We start from the raw sequence: 14,429 nt of genomic DNA, 5'->3' as shown, positions 1-14,429 counted from the left end.
TGTATGAAGCAGCCAATGTCGCACCTCTGCTGGTCTCCATGAACAGACGATCCCTCTGACCCTGTATGGAGCAGCCAAAGTCACACCTCTGCTGGTCTCCATGGACAGAAGATCCCTCTGACCCTGTATGGAGCAGCCATAGTCACACCTCTGCTGGTCTCCATGGACAGAAATTCCCTCTGACCCTGTATGGAGCAGCCAAAGTCACACCATTGGTGGTCTCCATGGCAATAAGATACCTCTGACCCTGTATGGAGCAGCCAAAGTCGCACCTCTACTGATCCGTATAGACAGAAGATCCCTCTGACCCTGTATGGAGCAGCCAATGTCACACCTCTGCTGGTCTCCATGGACAGAAGATCCCTCTGACCCTGTATGGAGCAACCAAAGTCGCTGGTATCCATGGACAGAAGAACTCTCTGCCCTTGTAGAGACCGGCCAAAGTCACACCTCTGCTGGTCTCCATGGACAGAAGATCCCTTTGACCCTGTATGGAGCAGCCAAAGTCACACCTCTACTGATCCGTATAGACAGAAGATCCCTCTGCCCTTGTAGGGACCGGCCAAAGTCACACCTCTGCTGGTCTCCATGGACAGAAGATCCCTCTGCCCTTGTAGGGACCGGCCAAAGTCACACCTCTGCTTTTCTCCATGGACAGAAGATCCCTCTGCCCTTGTAGGGACCGGCCAAAGTCACACCTCTGCTGGTCTACATGGACAGAAGATCCCTCTGCCCTTGTAGGGAACGGCCTAAGTCACACCTCTGTTGGTCTCCATTGCCAGAAGATCCCTCTGCCCTTGTAGGGACCGGCCAAAGTCATGCCTCTGCTGGTCTCCATGGACAGAAGATCCCTCTGACCCTGTATGGAGCAGCCAAAGTCATGCCTCTGCTGGTCTCCATGGACAGAAGATCCCTCTGTCCCTTATGGAGCAACCAAAGTCACACGTCTGCTGGTCTCCATGGACAGAAGATCCCTCTGACGCTGTATGAAGCAGCCAAAGTCGCACCTCTACTGATCCGTATAGACAGAAGATCCCTCTGACGCTGTATGAAGCAGCCAAAGTCGCACCTCTACTGATCCGTATAGACAGAAGATCACTCTGACCCTGTATGGAGCAGCCAAAGTCACGCCTCTGCTGGTCTCCATGGACAGGAGATCCCTCTGACCCTGTATGGAGCAGCCAAAGTCATGCCTCTGCTGGTCTCCATGGACAGAAGATCCCTCTGACCCTGTATGGAGCAGCCAAACTCGCACCTCTGCTGGTCTCCATGGACAGAAGATCCCGCTGACCCTGTATGGAGCAGCCAATGTCGCACCTCTGCTGGTCTCCATGGACAGAAGATCCCTCTGACCCTGTATGGAGCAGCCAAAGTCACACCTCTGCTGGTCTCCATGGACAGAAGATCCCGCTGACCCTGTATGGAGCAGCCAAAGTCGCACATCTGCTGGTCTCCATGGACAGAAGATCCCTCTGACCCTGTATGGAGCACCCAAAGTCACACCTCTGCTGGTCTCCATGGACAGAAGATCCCTCTGACCCTTATGGAGCAGCCAAAGTCGCACCTCTACTGATCCGTATAGACTGAAGATCCCTCTGACCCTGTATGGAGGTTCCAAAGTCACTCTTCTGCTGGTCTCCATGGACAGAAGATCCCTCTGACCCTGTATGGAGAAGCCAAAGTTGCACCTCTACTGATCCGTATAGACAGAAGATTCTTCTGACCCTGTATGGAGCAGCCAAAGTCGCACTTCTGCTGGTCTCCATGGACAGAAGATCCCTCTGACCCTGTATGGAGCAGCCAAAGTCGCACCTCTACTGATCCGTATAGACAGAAGATCCCTCTGACCCTGTATCGAGCAGCCAATGTCACACCTCTGCTGGTCTCCATGGACAGAAGATCCCTCTGACGCTGTATGGAGCAGCCAGAGACACACCTCTACTCGTCTCCATGGACAGAAGATCCCTCTGACCCTGTATGGAGCAGCTAAAGTCACACCTCTGCTGGTCTCAATGGACAGAAGATTCCTCTGACCCTGTATGGAGCAGCCAAAGTCACACCTATGCTGGTGTCCAGGGACAGAAGATCCCTCTGACCCTATAGGGAGCAGCCAAAGTCCCACCTCTACTGATCCGTATAGACTGAAGATCCCTCTGACCCTGTATGGAGATTCCAAAGTCACACCTCTGCTGGTCTCCATGGACAGAAGATCCCTCTGACCCTGTATGGAGCAGCCAAAGTCACACCTATGCTGGTCTCCATGGACAGAAGATCCTTCTGACCCTGTATGGAGCAGCCAAAGTCACACCTCTGCTGGTCTCCATGGACAGAAGATCCCTCTGACCCTGTATGGAGCACCCAAAGTCGCACCTCTGCTGGTCTCCATGGACAGAAGATCCCTCTGACCCTGTATGGAACAGCCAAAGTCACACCTCTGCTGGTCTCCATGGACAGAAGATCCCGCTGACCCTGAATGGAGCAGCCAAAGTCACACCTCTGCTGGTCTCCATGGACAGAAGATCCCTCTGACCCTGTATGGAGCAGCCAAAGTCACGCCTCTGCTGGTCTCCATGGACAGAAGATCCCTCTGACCCTGTATGGAGCAGCCAAAGTCATGCCTCTGCTGGTCTCCATGGACAGAAGATCCCTCTGTCCCTTATGGAGCAGCCAAAGTCACACGTCTGCTGGTCTCCATGGACAGAAGATCCCACTGACGCTGTATGAAGCAGCCAAAGTCGCACCTCTACTGATCCGTATAGACAGAAGATCACTCTGACGCTGTATGAAGCAGCCAAAGTCGCACCTCTGCTGATCCGTATAGACAGAAGATCACTCTGACCCTGTATGGAGCAGCCAAAGTCACGCCTCTGCTGGTCTCCATGGACAGAAGATCCCTCTGACCCTGTATGGAGCAGCCAAAGTCATGCCTCTGCTGGTCTCCATGGACAGAAGATCCCTCTGACCCTGTATGGAACAGCCAAAGTCACACCTCTGCTGGTCTCCATGAACAGAAGATCCCGCTGAACCTGAATGGAGCAGCCAAAGTCGCAACTCTGCTGGTCTCCATGGACAGAAGATCCCGCTGACCCTGTATGGAGCAGCCAAAGTAACACCTCTGCTGGTCTCCATGGACAGAAGATCCCTCTGACCCTGTATGGAGCAGCCAAAGTCGCACCTCTGCTGGTCTCCATGGACAGAAGATCCCGCTGACCCTGTATGGAGCAGCCAATGTCGCACCTCTGCTGGTCTCCATGGACAGGCGATCCCTCTGACCCTGTATGGAGCAGCCAAAGTCGCACCTCTACTGATCCGTATAGACAGAAGATCCCTCTGACCCTGTATGGAGCAGCCAAAGTCACACCTCTGCTGGTCTCCATGGACAGAAGATCCCTCTGACCCTGTATGGAGCAGCCAAAGTCACACCTCTGCTGGTCTCCATGGACAGAAGATCCCTCTGACCCTGCATGGAGCAGCCAAAGTTACACCTCAGCTGGTCTCCATGAAGAAAAGATCCCTCTGGCCCTGTATGGAGCAGTGAAAGTCACACCTCTGCTGGTCTCCAGGGACAGAAGATCCCTCTGACCCTGTATGGAGAAGCCAAAGTTGCACCTCTACTGATCTGTATAGACAGAAGATTCTTCTGACCCTGTATGGAGCAGCCAAAGTCACACCTGTGCTGGTCTCCATGGACAGAAGATCCCTCTGACCCTGTATGGAGCAGCCAAAATCGCACCTCTACTGATCCGTATAGACAGAAGATCCCTCTGACCCTGTATCGAGCAGCCAATGTCACACCTCTGCTGGTCTCCATGGACAGAAGATCCCTCTGACCCTGTATGAAGCAGCCAAAGTCGCACCTCTGCTGGTCTCCATGGACAGAAGATCCCGCTGACCCTGTATGAAGCAGCCAATGTCGCACCTCTGCTGGTCTCCATGAACAGACGATCCCTCTGACCCTGTATGGAGCAGCCAAAGTCACACCTCTGCTGGTCTCCATGGACAGAAGATCCCTCTGACCCTGTATGGAGCAGCCATAGTCACACCTCTGCTGGTCTCCATGGACAGAAATTCCCTCTGACCCTGTATGGAGCAGCCAAAGTCACACCATTGGTGGTCTCCATGGCAATAAGATACCTCTGACCCTGTATGGAGCAGCCAAAGTCGCACCTCTACTGATCCGTATAGACAGAAGATCCCTCTGACCCTGTATGGAGCAGCCAATGTCACACCTCTGCTGGTCTCCATGGACAGAAGATCCCTCTGACCCTGTATGGAGCAACCAAAGTCGCTGGTCTCCATGGACAGAAGAACTCTCTGCCCTTGTAGAGACCGGCCAAATTCACACCTCTGCTGGTCTCCATGGACAGAAGATCCCTTTGACCCTGTATGGAGCAGCCAAAGTCACACCTCTACTGATCCGTATAGACAGAAGATCCCTCTGCCCTTGTAGGGACCGGCCAAAGTCACACCTCTGCTGGTCTCCATGGACAGAAGATCCCTCTGCCCTTGTAGGGACCGGCCAAAGTCACACCTCTGCTTTTCTCCATGGACAGAAGATCCCTCTGCCCTTGTAGGGACCGGCCAAAGTCACACCTCTGCTGGTCTACATGGACAGAAGATCCCTCTGCCCTTGTAGGGAACGGCCTAAGTCACACCTCTGTTGGTCTCCATTGCCAGAAGATCCCTCTGCCCTTGTAGGGACCGGCCAAAGTCACGCCTCTGCTGGTCTCCATGGACAGAAGATCCCTCTGACCCTGTATGGAGCAGCCAAAGTCATGCCTCTGCTGGTCTCCATGGACAGAAGATCCCTCTGTCCCTTATGGAGCAGCCAAAGTCACACGTCTGCTGGTCTCCATGGACAGAAGATCCCTCTGACGCTGTATGAAGCAGCCAAAGTCGCACCTCTACTGATCCGTATAGACAGAAGATCCCTCTGACGCTGTATGAAGCAGCCAAAGTCGCACCTCTACTGATCCGTATAGACAGAAGATCACTCTGACCCTGTATGGAGCAGCCAAAGTCACGCCTCTGCTGGTCTCCATGGACAGGAGATCCCTCTGACCCTGTATGGAGCAGCCAAAGTCATGCCTCTGCTGGTCTCCATGGACAGAAGATCCCTCTGACCCTGTATGGAGCAGCCAAACTCGCACCTCTGCTGGTCTCCATGGACAGAAGATCCCGCTGACCCTGTATGGAGCAGCCAATGTCGCACCTCTGCTGGTCTCCATGGACAGAAGATCCCTCTGACCCTGTATGGAGCAGCCAAAGTCACACCTCTGCTGGTCTCCATGGACAGAAGATCCCGCTGACCCTGTATGGAGCAGCCAAAGTCGCACCTCTGCTGGTCTCCATGGACAGAAGATCCCTCTGACCCTGTATGGAGCACCCAAAGTCACACCTCTGCTGGTCTCCATGGACAGAAGATCCCTCTGACCCTTATGGAGCAGCCAAAGTCGCACCTCTACTGATCCGTATAGACTGAAGATCCCTCTGACCCTGTATGGAGATTCCAAAGTCACACCTCTGCTGGTCTCCATGGACAGAAGATCCCTCTGACCCTGTATGGAGAAGCCAAAGTTGCACCTCTACTGATCCGTATAGACAGAAGATTCTTCTGACCCTGTATGGAGCAGCCAAAGTCGCACTTCTGCTGGTCTCCATGGACAGAAGATCCCTCTGACCCTGTATGGAGCAGCCAAAGTCGCACCTCTACTGATCCGTATAGACAGAAGATCCCTCTGACCCTGTATCGAGCAGCCAATGTCACACCTCTGCTGGTCTCCATGGACAGAAGATCCCTCTGACGCTGTATGGAGCAGCCAGAGACACACCTCTACTCGTCTCCATGGACAGAAGATCCCTCTGACCCTGTATGGAGCAGCTAAAGTCACACCTCTGCTGGTCTCAATGGACAGAAGATTCCTCTGACCCTGTATGGAGCAGCCAAAGTCACACCTATGCTGGTGTCCAGGGACAGAAGATCCCTCTGACCCTATAGGGAGCAGCCAAAGTCACACCTCTACTGATCCGTATAGACTGAAGATCCCTCTGACCCTGTATGGAGATTCCAAAGTCACACCTCTGCTGGTCTCCATGGACAGAAGATCCCTCTGACCCTGTATGGAGCAGCCAAAGTCACACCTATGCTGGTCTCCATGGACAGAAGATCCTTCTGACCCTGTATGGAGCAGCCAAAGTCACACCTCTGCTGGTCTCCATGGACAGAAGATCCCTCTGACCCTGTATGGAGCACCCAAAGTCGCACCTCTGCTGGTCTCCATGGACAGAAGATCCCTCTGACCCTGTATGGAACAGCCAAAGTCACACCTCTGCTGGTCTCCATGGACAGAAGATCCCGCTGACCCTGAATGGAGCAGCCAAAGTCACACCTCTGCTGGTCTCCATGGACAGAAGATCCCTCTGACCCTGTATGGAGCAGCCAAAGTCACGCCTCTGCTGGTCTCCATGGACAGAAGATCCCTCTGACCCTGTATGGAGCAGCCAAAGTCAAGCCTCTGCTGGTCTCCATGGACAGAAGATCCCTCTGTCCCTTATGGAGCAGCCAAAGTCACACGTCTGCTGGTCTCCATGGACAGAAGATCCCACTGACGCTGTATGAAGCAGCCAAAGTCGCACCTCTACTGATCCGTATAGACAGAAGATCACTCTGACGCTGTATGAAGCAGCCAAAGTCGCACCTCTGCTGATCCGTATAGACAGAAGATCACTCTGACCCTGTATGGAGCAGCCAAAGTCACGCCTCTGCTGGTCTCCATGGACAGAAGATCCCTCTGACCCTGTATGGAGCAGCCAAAGTCATGCCTCTGCTGGTCTCCATGGACAGAAGATCCCTCTGACCCTGTATGGAACAGCCAAAGTCACACCTCTGCTGGTCTCCATGAACAGAAGATCCCGCTGAACCTGAATGGAGCAGCCAAAGTCGCAACTCTGCTGGTCTCCATGGACAGAAGATCCCGCTGACCCTGTATGGAGCAGCCAAAGTAACACCTCTGCTGGACTCCATGGACAGAAAATCCCTCTGACCCTGTATGGAGCAGCCAAAGTCGCACCTCTGCTGGTCTCCATGGACAGAAGATCCCGCTGACCCTGTATGGAGCAGCCAATGTCGCACCTCTGCTGGTCTCCATGGACAGACGATCCCTCTGACCCTGTATGGAGCAGCCAAAGTCACACCTCTGCTGGTCTCCATGGACAGAAGATCCCTCTGACCCTGTATGGAGCAGCCAAAGTCACACCTCTGCTGGTCTCCATGGACAGAAGATCCCTCTGACCCTGCATGGAGCAGCCAAAGTCACACCTCTGCTGGTCTCCATGGACAGAAGATCCCTCTGACCCTGTATGGAGCAGCCAATGTCGCACCTCTGCTGGTCTCCATGGACAGAAGATCCCTCTGACCCTGTATGGAGCAGCCAAAGTCACACCTCTGCTGGTCTCCATGGACAGAAGATCCCTCTGACCCTGTATGGAGCAGCCAAAGTCACACCTCTGCTGGTCTCCATGGACAGAAGATCCCTCTGACCCTGCATGGAGCAGCCAAAGTTACACCTCTGCTGGTCTCCATGAAGAAAAGATCCCTCTGGCCCTGTATGGAGCAGTGAAAGTCACACTTCTGCTGGTCTCCAGGGACAGAAGATCCCTCTGACCCTGTATGGAGAAGCCAAAGTTGCACCTCTACTGATCTGTATAGACAGAAGATTCTTCTGACCCTGTATGGAGCAGCCAAAGTCGCACCTCTGCTGGTCTCCATGGACAGAAGATCCCTCTGACCCTGTATGGAGCACCCAAAGTCACACCTCTGCTGGTCTCCATGGACAGAAGATCCCTCTGACCCTTATGGAGCAGCCAAAGTCGCACCTCTACTGATCCGTATAGACTGAAGATCCCTCTGACCCTGTATGGAGATTCCAAAGTCACACCTCTGCTGGTTTCCATGGACAGAAGATCCCTCTGACCCTGTATGGAGAAGCCAAAGTTGCACCTCTACTGATCCGTATAGACAGAAGATTCTTCTGACCCTGTATGGAGCAGCCAAAGTCGCACTTCTGCTGGTCTCCATGGACAGAAGATCCCTCTGACCCTGTATGGAGCAGCCAAAGTCGCACCTCTACTGATCCGTATAGACAGAAGATCCCTCTGACCCTGTATCGAGCAGCCAATGTCACACCTCTGCTGGTCTCCATGGACAGAAGATCCCTCTGACGCTGTATGGAGCAGCCAGAGACACACCTCTACTCGTCTCCATGGACAGAAGATCCCTCTGACCCTGTATGGAGCAGCTAAAGTCACACCTCTGCTGGTCTCAATGGACAGAAGATTCCTCTGACCCTGTATGGAGCAGCCAAAGTCACACCTATGCTGGTGTCCAGGGACAGAAGATCCCTCTGACCCTATAGGGAGCAGCCAAAGTCACACCTCTACTGATCCGTATAGACTGAAGATCCCTCTGACCCTGTATGGAGATTCCAAAGTCACACCTCTGCTGGTCTCCATGGACAGAAGATCCCTCTGACCCTGTATGGAGCAGCCAAAGTCACACCTATGCTGGTCTCCATGGACAGAAGATCCTTCTGACCCTGTATGGAGCAGCCAAAGTCACACCTCTGCTGGTCTCCATGGACAGAAGATCCCTCTGACCCTGTATGGAGCACCCAAAGTCGCACCTCTGCTGGTCTCCATGGACAGAAGATCCCTCTGACCCTGTATGGAACAGCCAAAGTCACACCTCTGCTGGTCTCCATGGACAGAAGATCCCGCTGACCCTGAATGGAGCAGCCAAAGTCACACCTCTGCTGGTCTCCATGGACAGAAGATCCCTCTGACCCTGTATGGAGCAGCCAAAGTCACGCCTCTGCTGGTCTCCATGGACAGAAGATCCCTCTGACCCTGTATGTAGCAGCCAAAGTCAAGCCTCTGCTGGTCTCCATGGACAGAAGATCCCTCTGTCCCTTATGGAGCAGCCAAAGTCACACGTCTGCTGGTCTCCATGGACAGAAGATCCCACTGACGCTGTATGAAGCAGCCAAAGTCGCACCTCTACTGATCCGTATAGACAGAAGATCACTCTGACGCTGTATGAAGCAGCCAAAGTCGCACCTCTGCTGATCCGTATAGACAGAAGATCACTCTGACCCTGTATGGAGCAGCCAAAGTCACGCCTCTGCTGGTCTCCATGGACAGAAGATCCCTCTGACCCTGTATGGAGCAGCCAAAGTCATGCCTCTGCTGGTCTCCATGGACAGAAGATCCCTCTGACCCTGTATGGAACAGCCAAAGTCAAACCTCTGCTGGTCTCCATGAACAGAAGATCCCGCTGAACCTGAATGGAGCAGCCAAAGTCGCAACTCTGCTGGTCTCCATGGACAGAAGATCCCGCTGACCCTGTATGGATCAGCCAAAGTAACACCTCTGCTGGACTCCATGGACAGAAAATCCCTCTGACCCTGTATGGAGCAGCCAAAGTCGCACCTCTGCTGGTCTCCATGGACAGAAGATCCCGCTGACCCTGTATGGAGCAGCCAATGTCGCACCTCTGCTGGTCTCCATGGACAGACGATCCCTCTGACCCTGTATGGAGCAGCCAAAGTCACACCTCTGCTGGTCTCCATGGACAGAAGATCCCTCTGACCCTGTATGGAGCAGCCAAAGTCACACCTCTGCTGGTCTCCATGGACAGAAGATCCCTCTGACCCTGCATGGAGCAGCCAAAGTCACACCTCTGCTGGTCTCCATGGACAGAAGATCCCTCTGACCCTGTATGGAGCAGCCGATGTCGCACCTCTGCTGGTCTCCATGGACAGAAGATCCCTCTGACCCTGTATGGAGCAGCCAAAGTCACACCTCTGCTGGTCTCCATGGACAGAAGATCCCTCTGACCCTGTATGGAGCAGCCAAAGTCACACCTCTGCTGGTCTCCATGGACAGAAGATCCCTCTGACCCTGCATGGAGCAGCCAAAGTTACACCTCTGCTGGTCTCCATGAAGAAAAGATCCCTCTGGCCCTGTATGGAGCAGTGAAAGTCACACTTCTGCTGGTCTCCAGGGACAGAAGATCCCTCTGACCCTGTATGGAGAAGCCAAAGTTGCACCTCTACTGATCTGTATAGACAGAAGATTCTTCTGACCCTGTATGGAGCAGCCAAAGTCACACCTGTGCTGGTCTCCATGGACAGAAGATCCCTCTGACCCTGTATGGAGCAGCCAAAATCGCACCTCTACTGATCCGTATAGACAGAAGATCCCTCTGACCCTGTATCGAGCAGCCAATGTCACACCTCTGCTGGTCTCCATGGACAGAAGATCCCTCTGACCCTGTATGAAGCAGCCAAAGTCGCACCTCTGCTGGTCTCCATGGACAGAAGATCCCGCTGACCCTGTATGAAGCAGCCAATGTCGCACCTCTGCTGGTCTCCATGAACAGACGATCCCTCTGACCCTGTATGGAGCAGCCAAAGTCACACCTCTGCTGGTCTCCATGGACAGAAGATCCCTCTGACCCTGTATGGAGCAGCCATAGTCACACATCTGCTGGTCTCCATGGACAGAAATTCCCTCTGACCCTGTATGGAGCAGCCAAAGTCACACCATTGGTGGTCTCCATGGCAATAAGATACCTCTGACCCTGTATGGAGCAGCCAAAGTCGCACCTCTACTGATCCGTATAGACAGAAGATCCCTCTGACCCTGTATGGAGCAGCCAATGTCACATCTCTGCTGGTCTCCATGGACAGAAGATCCCTCTGACCCTGTATGGAGCAACCAAAGTCGCTGGTCTCCATGGACAGAAGAACTCTCTGCCCTTGTAGAGACCGGCCAAAGTCACACCTCTGCTGGTCTCCATGGACAGAAGATCCCTTTGACCCTGTATGGAGCAGCCAAAGTCACACCTCTACTGATCCGTATAGACAGAAGATCCCTCTGCCCTTGTAGGGACCGGCCAAAGTCAAACCTCTGCTGGTCTCCATGGACAGAAGATCCCTCTGCCCTTGTAGGGACCGGCCAAAGTCACACCTCTGCTTTTCTCCATGGACAGAAGATCCCTCTGCCCTTGTAGGGACCGGCCAAAGTCACACCTCTGCTGGTCTACATGGACAGAAGATCCCTCTGCCCTTGTAGGGAACGGCCTAAGTCACACCTCTGTTGGTCTCCATTGCCAGAAGATCCCTCTGCCCTTGTAGGGACCGGCCAAAGTCACACCTCTGCTGGTCTCCATTGCCAGAAGAGCCATCTGTCCCTTATGGAGCAGCCAAAGTCACACCTCTGCTGGTCTCCATTGCCAGAAGAGCCATCTGTCCCTTATGGACCAGTCAAAGTCACACCTCTGCTGGTCTCCATTGCCAGAATATCCCTCTGTCCCTTATGGAGCAGCCAAAGTCACACGTCTGCTGGTCTCCATGGACAGAAGATCCCTCTGACACTGTATGAAGCAGCCAAAGTCGCACCTCTACTGATCCGTATAGACAGAAGATCCCTCTGACGCTGTATGAAGCAGCCAAAGTCGCACCTCTACTGATCCGTATAGACAGAAGATCACTCTGACCCTGTATGGAGCAGCCAAAGTCACACCTCTGCTGGTCTCCATGGACAGAAGATCCCTCTGACCCTGTATGGAGCAGCCAAAGTCACACCTCTGCTGGTCTCCATGGACAGCAATTCCCTCTGACCCTGTATGGAGCAGCCAAAGTCACACTATTGGTTGTCTCCATGGCAATAAGATACCTCTGACCCTGTATGGAGCAGCCAAAGTCGCACCTCTACTGATCCGTATAGACAGAAGATCCCTCTGACCCTGTATGGAGCAGCCAATGTCACACCTCTGCTGGTCTCCATGGACAGAAGATCCCTCTGACCCTGTATGGAGCAACCAAAGTCGCACCTCTGCTGGTCTCCATGGACAGAAGAACTCTCTGCCCTTGTAGAGACCGGCCAAAGTCACACCTCTGCTGGTCTCCATGGACAGAAGATCCCTTTGACCCTGTATGGAGCAGCCAAAGTCGCACCTCTACTGATCCGTATAGACAGAAGATCCCTCTGCCCTTGTAGGGACCGGCCAAAGCCACACCTCTGCTGGTCTCCATGGACAGAAGATCCCTCTGACCCTGTATGGAGCAGCCAAAGTCACACCTATGCTGGTCTCCATGGACAGAAGATCCCTCTGCCCTTGTAGGGACCGGCCAAAGTCACACCTCTGCTGGTCTCCATGGACAGAAGATCCCTCTGCCCTTGTAGGGACCGGCCAAAGTCACACCTCTGCTTTTCTCCATGGACAGAAGATCCCTCTGCCCTTTTAGGGACCGGCCAAAGTCACACCTCTGCTGGTCTACATGGACAGAAGATCCCTCTGCCCTTGTAGGGACCGGCCTAAGTCACACCTCTGTTGGTCTCCATTGCCAGAAGATCCCTCTGCCCTTGTAGGGACCGGCCAAAGTCACACCTCTGCTGGTCTCCATTGCCAGAAGAGCCATCTGTCCCTTATGGAGCAGCCAAAGTCACACCTCTGCTGGTCTCCTTTGCCAGAAGAGCCATCTGTCCCTTATGGACCAGTCAAAGTCACACCTCTGCTGGTCTCCATTGCCAGAAGAGCCATCTGTCCCTTATGGAGCAGCCACAGTCACACCTCTGCTGGTCTCCATAACCAGAAGATCCCTCTGACCCTGTTTGGACCAGCCAAAGTCATACCTCTGCTGGTCTCCATTGCTAGAAGATCACTCTGCCTTTGTAGGGACTGGCCAAAGTCACACCTCTGCTGGTCTCCATTGCCAGAAGATTCCTCTGCCCTTGTAGGGACCGGCCTAAGTCACACCTCTGCTGGTCTCCATTGCCAGAAGATCCCTCTGCCCTTGTAGGGACCGGCCAAAGTCACACCTCTGCTGGTCTCCATGGACAGAAGATCCCTCTGACCATGTAGGGACAGGCCGAAGTGACACCTCTGCTGGTCTCCATGGACAGAAGATCCCTCTGACCCTGTATGGAACAGCCAAAGTCACACCTCTGCTGGTCTCCATGAACAGAAGATCCCGCTGAACCTGAATGGAGCAGCCAAAGTCTCGCCTCTGCTGGTCTCCATGGACAGAAGATCCCTCTGACCCTGTATGGAGCAGCCAAAGTCTCGCCTCTGCTGGTCTCCATGGACAGAAGATCCCTCTGACCCTGTATGGAGCAGCCAAAGTCATGCCTCTGCTGGTCTCCATGGACAGAAGATCCCTCTGTCCCTTATGGAGCAGCCAAAGTCACACGTCTGCTGGTCTCCATGGACAGAAGATCCCTCTGACGCTGTATGAAGCAGCCAAAGACGCACCTCTACTGATCCGTATAGACAGAAGATCCCTCTGAAGCTGTATGAAGCAGCCAAAGTCGCACCTCTACTGATCCATATAGACAGAAGATCACTCTGACCCTGTATGGAGCAGCCAAAGTCACGCCTCTGCAGGTCTCCATGGACAGAAGATCCCTCTGACCCTGTATGGAGCAGCCAAAGTCATGCCTCTGCTGGTCTCCATGGACAGAAGATCCCTCTGACCCTGTATGGAGCAGCCAAACTCGCACCTCTGCTGATCTCCATGGACAGAAGATCCCTCTGACCTTGTATGGAGCAGCCAAAGTCACGCCTCTGCTGGTCTCCATGGACAGAAGATCCCTCTGACCCTGTATGGAGCAGCCAAAGTCATGCCTCTGCTGGTCTCCATGGACAGAAGATCCCTCTGTCCCTTATGGAGCAGCCAAAGTCACACGTCTGCTGGTCTCCATGGACAGAAGATCCCTCTGACGCTGTATGAAGCAGCCAAAGTCGCACCTCTACTGATCCGTATAGACAGAAGATCCCTCTGACGCTGTATGAAGCAGCCAAAGTCCCGCCTCTGCTGGTCTCCATGGACAGAAGATCCCTCTGACCCTGTATGGAGCAGCCAAAGTCATGCCTCTGCTGGTCTCCATGGACAGAAGATCCCTCTGACCCTGTATGGAGCAGCCAAACTCGCACCTCTGCTGGTCTCCATGGACAGAAGATCCCGCTGACCCTGTATGGAGCAGCCAATGTCGCACCTCTGCTGGTCTCCATGGACAGAAGATCCCTCTGACCCCGTATGGAGCAGCCAAAGTCACACCTTTGCTGGTCTCCATGGACAGAAGATCCCGCTGACCCTGTATGGAGCAGCCAAAGTCGCACCTCTGCTGGTCTCCATGGATAGAGCATCCCTCTGACCCTGTATGGAGCACCCAAAGTCACACCTCTGCTGGTCTCCATGGACAGAAGATCCCTCTGACCCTTATGGAGCAGCCAAAGTCACACCTCTGCTGGTCTCCATGGACAGAAGATCCCTCTGACCCTGTATGGAGCAGCCAATGTCGCACCTCTGCTGGTCTCCATGGACAGAAGATCCCTCTGACCCTGTATGGAGCAGCCAAAGTCACAC

This window comes from Triturus cristatus, chromosome 1_1 (assembly GCF_964204655.1).
Source record: "Triturus cristatus chromosome 1_1, aTriCri1.1, whole genome shotgun sequence".
In the NCBI taxonomy this organism is placed as follows: Eukaryota; Metazoa; Chordata; class Amphibia; order Caudata; family Salamandridae; genus Triturus; species Triturus cristatus.
The sequence above is the reverse complement of the archived record's forward strand: the minus strand, read 5'-3'. Positions refer to the sequence as shown.